This window comes from Anoplopoma fimbria, chromosome 14 (genome assembly GCF_027596085.1).
Source record: "Anoplopoma fimbria isolate UVic2021 breed Golden Eagle Sablefish chromosome 14, Afim_UVic_2022, whole genome shotgun sequence".
Lineage (NCBI taxonomy): Eukaryota > Metazoa > Chordata > Actinopteri > Perciformes > Anoplopomatidae > Anoplopoma > Anoplopoma fimbria.
The window spans coordinates 12,944,619-12,954,170 of NC_072462.1; positions in this window are offsets into that span (position 1 = coordinate 12,944,619).

A 9,552-nucleotide genomic window follows, 5' to 3' on the forward strand; every position below is an offset into this window, starting at 1 on the left:
AATGCATCAATTGTCTCCTCTTTTAAATACTTTCCTCTGCCTGAGTGTCTTTTCCCCTTTTATATCTCCTCTTACTTCCTCCCCATCCCCTCATTCCTCTCCCCCACCCTTTCCTCCCTCTTACTATCTCTTACTATCTTACTATCCCACCACCCACCCAAAACACACACACACACACACACACACACACACACACACACACACACACACACACACACACACACACACACACACACACACACACACACACACACACACACACACACACACACTCTCTCTCCCTTCGACCCCCTGCCTGCCCTCTTTTTTTCTCTCCCCAAATTCTTTTTTATCATTCCCACTTCTCCTCTCTCACCTCTTCCCCTGCTCAACCCATCCCATTCCAGTGTTGTTGAGTGTAGAGTGGGCAGGTTGACCTGGCAACACTTAAAACCACAGTAGTTATGAGAGCTTTTTACTTCAAGCTATATATATTTTATTTTATCCAAAAAAGACAGAAAGAAACAAGTGTGTGATGTTACCTCAGCCCTGTTGCCGCCCAGTGAGGGGGCTCCAGCACAAGGCAGCGTGCACATGCAAAAGCACATGCTCATACACAGAAGCACAAATACCTGCAGGTGTGCACACAAGTCAAACAAACGCTCCCATGTTGCACACACACAATCGCCTCTTTATCTGTTGTTAGTCCTGTTTAACTCAGCACCAGTCATACAATAAACACTGGCTTCCATAATGATTGACAGTAACCACACACTGTCAGGGGACATTTAAATGGATAATTAAAGATAAAAACATATATTATACTTGCAGGGTTCTAGTTATTAAGTCCTTTCAATACTTTGAGCAAACATATTTTTAAAGACAAACAATCTTATCTTGCTCTTAGCAAGAAGTGTATAAATGTTGAACTTTTTTACTAACATCCGTCATTCTTCATCTCACAGGACATGTGCAATATATAACTTTTTTGTTGTTGTTTTTATTGGTCATTGGTCTTATCTTAAGATTCTCAGCATATCTCATTCAGATAATCACATTTTTGAATGTAGTATGAAGTCATTCTCATTTGTGGACTCCCATTAGACCAACTGATAAGAAACAAAAACACTGTACCACCCAATAAAAAGTCAAGTATCTTCCTCAATCAAACGACCATGAAGATGTTTAAATAAAACATTTCCTGTCCTTTCAGCAGTGTGTGTTTTTCCTTCTCACTAGCATGGCTTGACACCCGTAACTTGTGCTTTTGTGGCCTATAACTGCCTGCTTGTTTCTGACCAGGGCCTCTGATTCCCTGTTGAGATGAAAGGCATCGAGGCCAGTAATTTGTGTCAGCGTGTGGTTTCATCAACTCTGCCAGGACGTTTCTCGAGCTCCTCTGGTCCCTGTAGTCACATGCTCCACCAGTGGAATGGCTATTTTAGCTGCTCTGAACTGCAAAACCCACAATCCTCTACTGACCAGCGCCCTCTCCTCTCTGCTGGCCATAATGATTATGTGGATATTGATAGACCAGGGGGATTATTATCATTCACTGAATATACTTTTACATTGTCCCACATGTGTCTGGCTCAATCTGGAAAACCGTAAACAAGTAATCATGAAGGACTGCTGTATCCTAAGATCTGTCTCTCTTTCTTTTTCTTCCTGTTTTTTCCCCCTGGGACCTGAGGTCAGCCTACAGTATGTACATTCAGAGCATTTTAGCTGAAGAATGTGTGGCTTTACTTACTCACCCTATCATAATCAGCAAAAATGTGCAAAACAATAATCCAAATAATCCAAAACAATATGATGGACAGTTTTTTGAAAAATGCAGAAAATCCCTAAAGAAATGTGATTTATAGTGAACAAACAGTCAGATTTGTATGTAAAAACAAATAAAAATAATGAATTTTGTTTCCTGTTTGGTATGCTTTTGAATAATAAATTAATAAAATCCGCCGCCCAAATTGGCTGCTCTGTGGATCTGAGGTCAACACCATGAACTTCTGTTTGGAGAGCAAAACATGGTGTTTTTGGGATTCTAAATAAAATATTTTTAATACATCCTCACTTGGCTGGCTAGTTTTTTTGGCCAGTGGTTAATTAGACAGCTATGAGTTGGGATCTGACCTCTGATGAACCAGCACAGTATGCTGCATAAAATAAAAAAAAATAGTATGTCGGTCTGGAGGATGAAGTACTTATCTGATTTGTTCCATCTCAATAAAAAATAGTTTCATTTTAATGGAACCGCAAAGAAAATAAAAAACAGAATTTAAATTTATAAAAAAAGTTTGGCACTATGGGTGGCAGATTCTGTATGTTTGTTGATCGCAACAATCATTGTATTGCCACTGTAACGACTAAGAAAATTCAGGACTGGACCCAAACCCAGACAAAGCGGGCAGACCGGATCAATTCAGTATACAGTATATAGGCTTGCAGGTAAACAGATAGGTACAGGACCAGTTTTAGGTTCAGGTAACAGAAGCAACAATGCAACTTTGACATACTGGCAGGGATTGAGTGGAAATGGCCTGGTTATATACTGCAGGGCTGATGAGGAAAGCGGAAACAGGTGAGCATGTGGATGACTGGGGGAGTTGGGAAAAGGTTTAAGGGCACCTGGTGGACAAGCGAGGAACGGGTTTGGTGAAGTTGACATGGCTGGAGGATGTAACAGAAAGGCAGAATGTGACATCCACTGTCATACTGTGACGCCACCAGCAGGTCAACATTTTTACTTATCCGTTGAAATTCCTACGGCAACAAGATGGATTAGCACATATTTTATACAGACGTTCCGAGTTTCCAGACAATGTATCCAAATGGGGTTCACTTTCTGGGTTTTGAGCGAAATGTCTTTGGATTTTTCATGAAATATGGTGCAAACATTCATGTTCCCCACAGGATGAGCTGTTGTGATTGCTTAACTTTTCATATGGCGCCATCATCGGGTCAAATATTCACTGTGTCCAATGACTCCGCTGTACTTTTTGTTTCTTGGAGGCAAAGGTTAGCATGCTAACATGCTAAACTACGACTGTGAGCATAGTAAAAATAACACATGCTGATCAACAACATGTCAACATTGTGAACATGTTTGTTAATTTAAGTATATAGCTGTAGTACGGCTTCACAAAGCAGCTAGCATGGCTGCAGACTAGTTTTGTTTAAACATAGGCGACTGAGTTTGTTATTCACTTATGACATTTTCAATTGCATTTTTTTTCTTTCATCTGCTGTCCAGCGCACAATTTCTTTCAATATTGACACAAGTTTTATTTGATTTTCGATTCTCTATGTATAGGTGTCTTGAAATCCAGTGTGGGGGGAGCTGAATGTTAAGCATGACACCAAAAATCCTAACTAGCTAACAAACGTGATTATATTATAGGCTCTGAGACGATAGGAAACAAACACCAGGGGGGTGTATCTGCAGAGACCAACAGAAGAAAGCTGTTTCTGTTTCAGGACCCTACTGAGAAAACCACAACAGATGGATGCTGAAAAAGACACCTTAACCTTTAAAGGTGTCTCTCTCTCTGTGGAGAAGAATGAATACTACACCACATCCTGTCAACCCCACATCATCAGGGCTTCGACAAGACTGTTGCAAAAACAGCACGTAATAAGCAAAATGAGCAAAAACGTGAGCCGGCAGAGGGATCAAAACCTGGGATAGATGAGATTTGTTTTTTGTCATTAGTTGAGAGCAAAGCGAACGAGCGTGGAATCATGTTCACATTTCCTGCTGATTAAAAGCCTTCATCAGTCATCTCTTTAGTGTAACAGCCGTGCTGCCTGTCCCTCAGAGATGGCGTTATTGCCCACCCAAAGCTCTCCCACCTCCTCTCTCAGTGGGTCAGCTGGGCCCAGGGTGTGTGGGATGTTGCTGTATGTTGAGGGAGAGGGAAAGTGTGTGAAAAGTGTGTAGGAGAGGCTAAGAAAAACATTACGGCCTGGCAGCAGTATTGTAGGGAGTGGAGGACGAGGAGGAGATCAGGGGGAGCGAGGGAAGGGAACGCTGGGTGGGGGGGAGTGGAGTGCATGGGTATGACAGAGGGGAAGGTAGGAGTGTGTGTTTGTGTGTGTGCATGTGTGTGTAGGGGGCGGCCGCTGAGGTAATATCTCTGGGAGTGTGGTTAGATCATATTCCTCTCCCTGTCTTCTCATGCTGTGGGTGGGGCTATGTGGTGGGGCCGACTGGAAGAGAGGGAGGGGATGGAGAGAAGGAGAGAGAGAAAGAGAGAGGGAGAGGAAGAGAGGTGGGGGAAGTAGGAATGGATATGGTGTAAGATGGGTGGAGGGGGTTGAGAGATGGGCAGTGCCGACGTTTCTCACAAAAGCACTACCAGGGTCACGCCCCTGAAGTGGCAAGACTGGTTCACACGAGCACTTCACCACCCTTCTCTACTTCCTTTCTCTCATTATCTTTCTCTTGCTTCCTCCCACTTGTTCACTAAAAAGATGTTTTCTTTTTGCAGTTTAACACAAGTTGAATAATTTAGACTGACAGAAAAACCTTAAAAGAAATGCCATAAAACACATCAAAGACAAGCGCTTACAAGTTGTCAGAAATCAGTGTAATTAGGCTTCTCTGTGTTTCTCAGACTGTGGCAGCAAAACTTTATTTAATATACTGTATTCTACCTCATGTACTTCAGTTCATTTTTTATCATTTATGTTCCACTTATGATGAATTGTAAAGACTTTGGTAATCCCTTAATTTTTCCTCTAGAGACATCAGCAGGTCAAAAATCTCAATTTGTCTCATCATCAACCCCAAAACATGTTAAACACTAAACTAACAAATGAACTAATTGCATGCTAACATGCTCACAATGCAAATGTAAATGTGCTGTTGTTAGCTCTTAGCTTACAGCCTCACAGAGCCACTACCATGGCTGTGCAGCCTTTCCACACCGGAGGCGTTTTTTACATACTATGTTGGACTGTTGTTCTTGTCATGAGTACTTTCACACAGAATGCAAATATAATGCTTTGAAAAACAACGTCATTTTGGCCTGAGATGAGAATGAATACAAATTCTTTCATATATAAATCTTCAAGCTTCGTTATCAAAGTAAGCCTGCTGTAAATACTGCTGTAATTTATTGTGTAATATATCTGCATTTGGTACATTGGGTGTAATTGGCAGTATACATGCAGTCACTGTGTGGAGAGTTGCCAGTGTACTGTCAGATTCTATATGAAGGCTTTGGTCCAACAAATGGTAATCCTCACAGAAGACAGAGGAAGCACTCTTAGTCCATGAGCTGAGAAACAATGCATCCACAAATCCAGCATTTTATTTTGTTATTATTTTGTTATTGCTTTCATCTTGTGAGTCTGTGTGTGTGTGTCATCACGGCTACATTTGGCCCTTGAGACACCAACTGTAGCATAAACTACCACGGAAGAGGTTTTTTGTACTTTGCCAGATGTTTATATGTCCGTCTGTGGACAGATTTTTTCAATGCGTTAGTGTCACAAACTGTGAAAAATGCAGTCATGAAACTTTTCAGGTGTGCAGTTGAGATCAAAATAAAGGCTGGGTTTGAAAATGAGCCGAATTTAGCCAAATTTGGCGTTGCTGCTGGTGTGATCCAATCGCAAGATATAATCTCTAGTGTAAATGTATTGTAGATTTAGTATTTGTTCTAAGGGCTATTTGTTTTGGACCCTGTCAGTAATGAAACAGATGTATGGAGAGCAAATACAGTCCCTGTAAGATGAACATGAACAGTATATATGGCCAGGTTTGCTAGGAAGCCCTATAGTAATGCAGAGACAAGATAAGCGAGTACCTGGACATAAATAATAGATATAAAAATAAATAAATAATAGATATAATTTTCTTCCTGTTGCATGGGTCAAACCAAGACAAGGATAATCCCTGTCATAGTGTAATACTATCAAAACATCACAATGAGGAAGCAAAAGTCTTGTCCAGCTACAACTGTTTCCAGAATCCTGCTGGCTGCAAAAGGTGAATATCTTGTTGGAACATGATCAGGTAGTTTAATAACTTCCCTATTTAAAGAAGTCTCCTCAGTATTGATAAGGCAGGAAAAAATGGTAGCCTTAGTTCCAGTATTTGAAGTGTTCAATAAAGTTGTCTACCTTCAGCCAGTGCATACTGATGAAGTGTCTGATTTCAAGAGATCCCAGTTCATATTCAACGATTAACTAAATTCCCAAGGCCAAACTGACAGTAACATCCTCTGACTTTTTGCTGAGGATGTTCTGAATCAGATGAGAAAAATAGATGCTACTCTCATGTCTGTACGTTGAATATGAAGCTACAACCAACAGCTGGTTTAGTATAGCTGAGCATGATGACTGGAAACAGATAGAGACAGCTAGCCTGGTTCTAGCCAAAGGTAACAATCTCTGCCTAATGGCACGTGTAAAGATTGGGATGCTAACTAAATCATGAGAGTGGTAACAATCTTCTCATTTGATTAGGTATCAGATACAAACATGTTTTTTCCAGTGGTTATACAGATCACATGTCCAGGCAGTCTCCATGGTGACCATTGCCATCAAGAGGTTGAGCCATTCACACACACCTATTCAAGAAAAGCTACAACTACTAGAGTACGACCTTAACAGATGAATTTTTCTGGCATGACGAGTTTAATTGAGCTCAATTATAGGTTATTATCTCCCTCAAGGTCAGGGAAGTTGAAGACTTAAAATACAAAGGATCGAAATGGGCTATGCTATTGGATGGAAAATATAAAGTTGTAAATATTGCAATAGAAAATAAAGTGTTTGAGGAGTGCTTGTTTTGCTCTAGAAACTCAATGTTCACTTGATGCTTTTTCTTTTGTTTGTGTTGCCACATTTATGTATTTATCTCCCAAAATGTCCTTGTTTTCTTTGGCAAAATGTAAGATGAAGAATCTGTGCAACCTTCTGCAACTTCCTGTTGGTCGAGGTAAGTCGGTCCAATACAGACCATGTTATGACAGTGTTCTTCAGTTGAGCTCTTTAAGTCTCCCTTTCGTTCTGGCCTTTCCCTTTCTATGTCTTTTCAGTAACGTTGGCTTCCACTCCCACTCCAACTTCTGTTTAAACATGCTAGGCCAGTTAAACTGGTTCTATGATTATGAAAATGGCCCATTTATGGTTGCATCTTTGGGAAGGTTTCTTGGTGACATGCTTTGAATATCTGTTGAGTGTGTTAGCCCCTAAAACTAGCGTATATCTTTCTTAACCAATCCCACGTGGTCACTCACACCCCTGGGTGTGCGCTCACGTCTGTCCATTTGCGTTATTTATGTCACAATCTCGAAAGGTTATTTAATTTCATAGGGTAATATGTCAACCACTACCCCTTGTAACTGTTTTGTGGGGCAAATCGAAAAGCTAGGCGCACTCTAAAATGAGGGGTAGGGTTAAAATTAAGAAAAGGATAGGCCATTACTGTAATGGCACGAGGAACTTGAGAGTCCAAAATCAGGCAGGACAAAGCCTCAAAGATGGACACTGATTGTAACCATTGATGATCATTTGAGAGTCCAAAATCAGGCAGGACAAAGCCTCAAAGATGGACACTGATTGTAACCATTGATGATCATTTGATATGTACACCCTCTCTCAAAGAGTAGGTGGACAAAGAGGTGGTAGTTTGCATGTCGGGCGTCAGGCCACATATGTTTGAACCTTTGAAAGCAGAGAGAGCTGCCGATAATATTGGAGATGTTGATGCAAACATCTGAAAACTCCCACACACACCTACACACCTCTAACCCACGTTACTGCCTCTAGTTTTAGTTAGCTAGATGGAACAACTTTTGCTCGTTACTCTCATTTCTGTTGCCATATTTTGCATGATATTTATACTTTTCTTTATGGCATTTAACTGATATCTTAGCAACAGTGTCTTATGCTATTAAACATGATAACTCTTTGGGTTGGGGAATTGATCATTTTGTTCTAAGATATAAAAAAAAAAAGAAATTGAGAAAGAAAGGACAGAATGTCATAGATCTTCTTAAACATGACATGCTTTGATAATAAGCATCATTAGTTTAGCTTTAACATATCTGTCAAAGCACAAAAACTAAATGAACACCACTTAATGATTGTTCATATAACTACATGTACTGTTTTTTTTATAGGAGAAGAGCCCACTACAGCATAACACAAAATCTCATAACACAACAAAAACTATTCATAAAACAGATTTCATCCCCCGAAAACATGGCCCGCAAGCAGAAACAGGTCTATCTGACAGATTTGGTGGATTGGATGGTCACACCCACTTCACAGGTGGCGGGATGAAAGCAACAGAAGCATGTGGGTGTAACTTAGAGTTGTTGCTCTGTGTACTGTAAGCATTTTTCTTTATTGTATTCCAAGGAGGTAGTCTTGTATACTGGACCCCAGCTTCCTGTATTAGATAAAAACAAACACACACCAAGTTAGCATGCACACTCATAGACATAATTAAAAAATCCTGATTCGAATAAGTGTTGGAGGTAATATTTATGCATGCCGTAGAGAAAACTTGTTTATACAAAACCAAAATTTGCACAAGATTAATCACTTTGAATTTGGCAAGAAATGATATATTCTCAAAAGTCTGCCTTTGCTCTCCCCTTAATGTGTCTCCTCTTGCTCAAGTTCACCGTGTAGCCCCAATAGTTAACAGTGTGGTCAACTTTCCCATCGACGGTGAATTACCCCATCATGTTGTTCTAAGCAGGCACAGTATGATAATTCCTTCTGGGGTGCATTAATCATGGCGGCAAATCTGGCTACAAAATAAATACTTTTACATTTTGGGAAATTAACTTACAAGTATTTGCTTTGTTGCTGAGAGTTAGATGAGAAGATTGTCTCATAAGTTAGATATGAGAGTGGTATCGATCTTCTCAGCAAACTCTCGGGAGTCTATATGAGTATTTATGTTCTGTAGTTGCACACTTATAGCCACAATTCAAACGATATTAAATAATTTTATAATTTACCATGTAGATAAGGAAATTACAAGTGTGCGACTACTTTACACTTGTGTTTCCAGAAACCACCGTGTTCAGCAGATCTACAACAATCTTTCATCCAGTAGTATACTGTTATGATCTGTTATGCAGTACTTCTCTTCCATTGATACTCTGTTAACCTTAAATTGCTTTGCACTTTCCAGCCTGTTCATACTGAACGTATAATATCCAAAAATCCGGTAATCACAGTTTGAGAGTCTGTGCTTGGGCTTTAACAAGATGAGTTTGTTCACAGGTGAGAACTGTGCATTTGGTTTTAACAATGCACAATCTCAAGTATCTTTTCCTGAATTAAACAGACCTAATGGATTATTTAAAAAAAGAAATTGCTGCACAGACTTAAAAGTACATTGTTAAATAATTCACTCTTGCTTCTCTGCCCAGGTGTAACCTTGTGTGACTCGGTTCAAACAACGTTTTGTTTTATGAATTTGATTCCTGTATTGTGTCCTGTATCTGTACGACACCTGAGAAAAGTCTGTGCGAAGATTCTTTGATGGCATAGTTTGCATAGGAAGCATACATATTTTCCCTCCTCTAGTGCCAGATC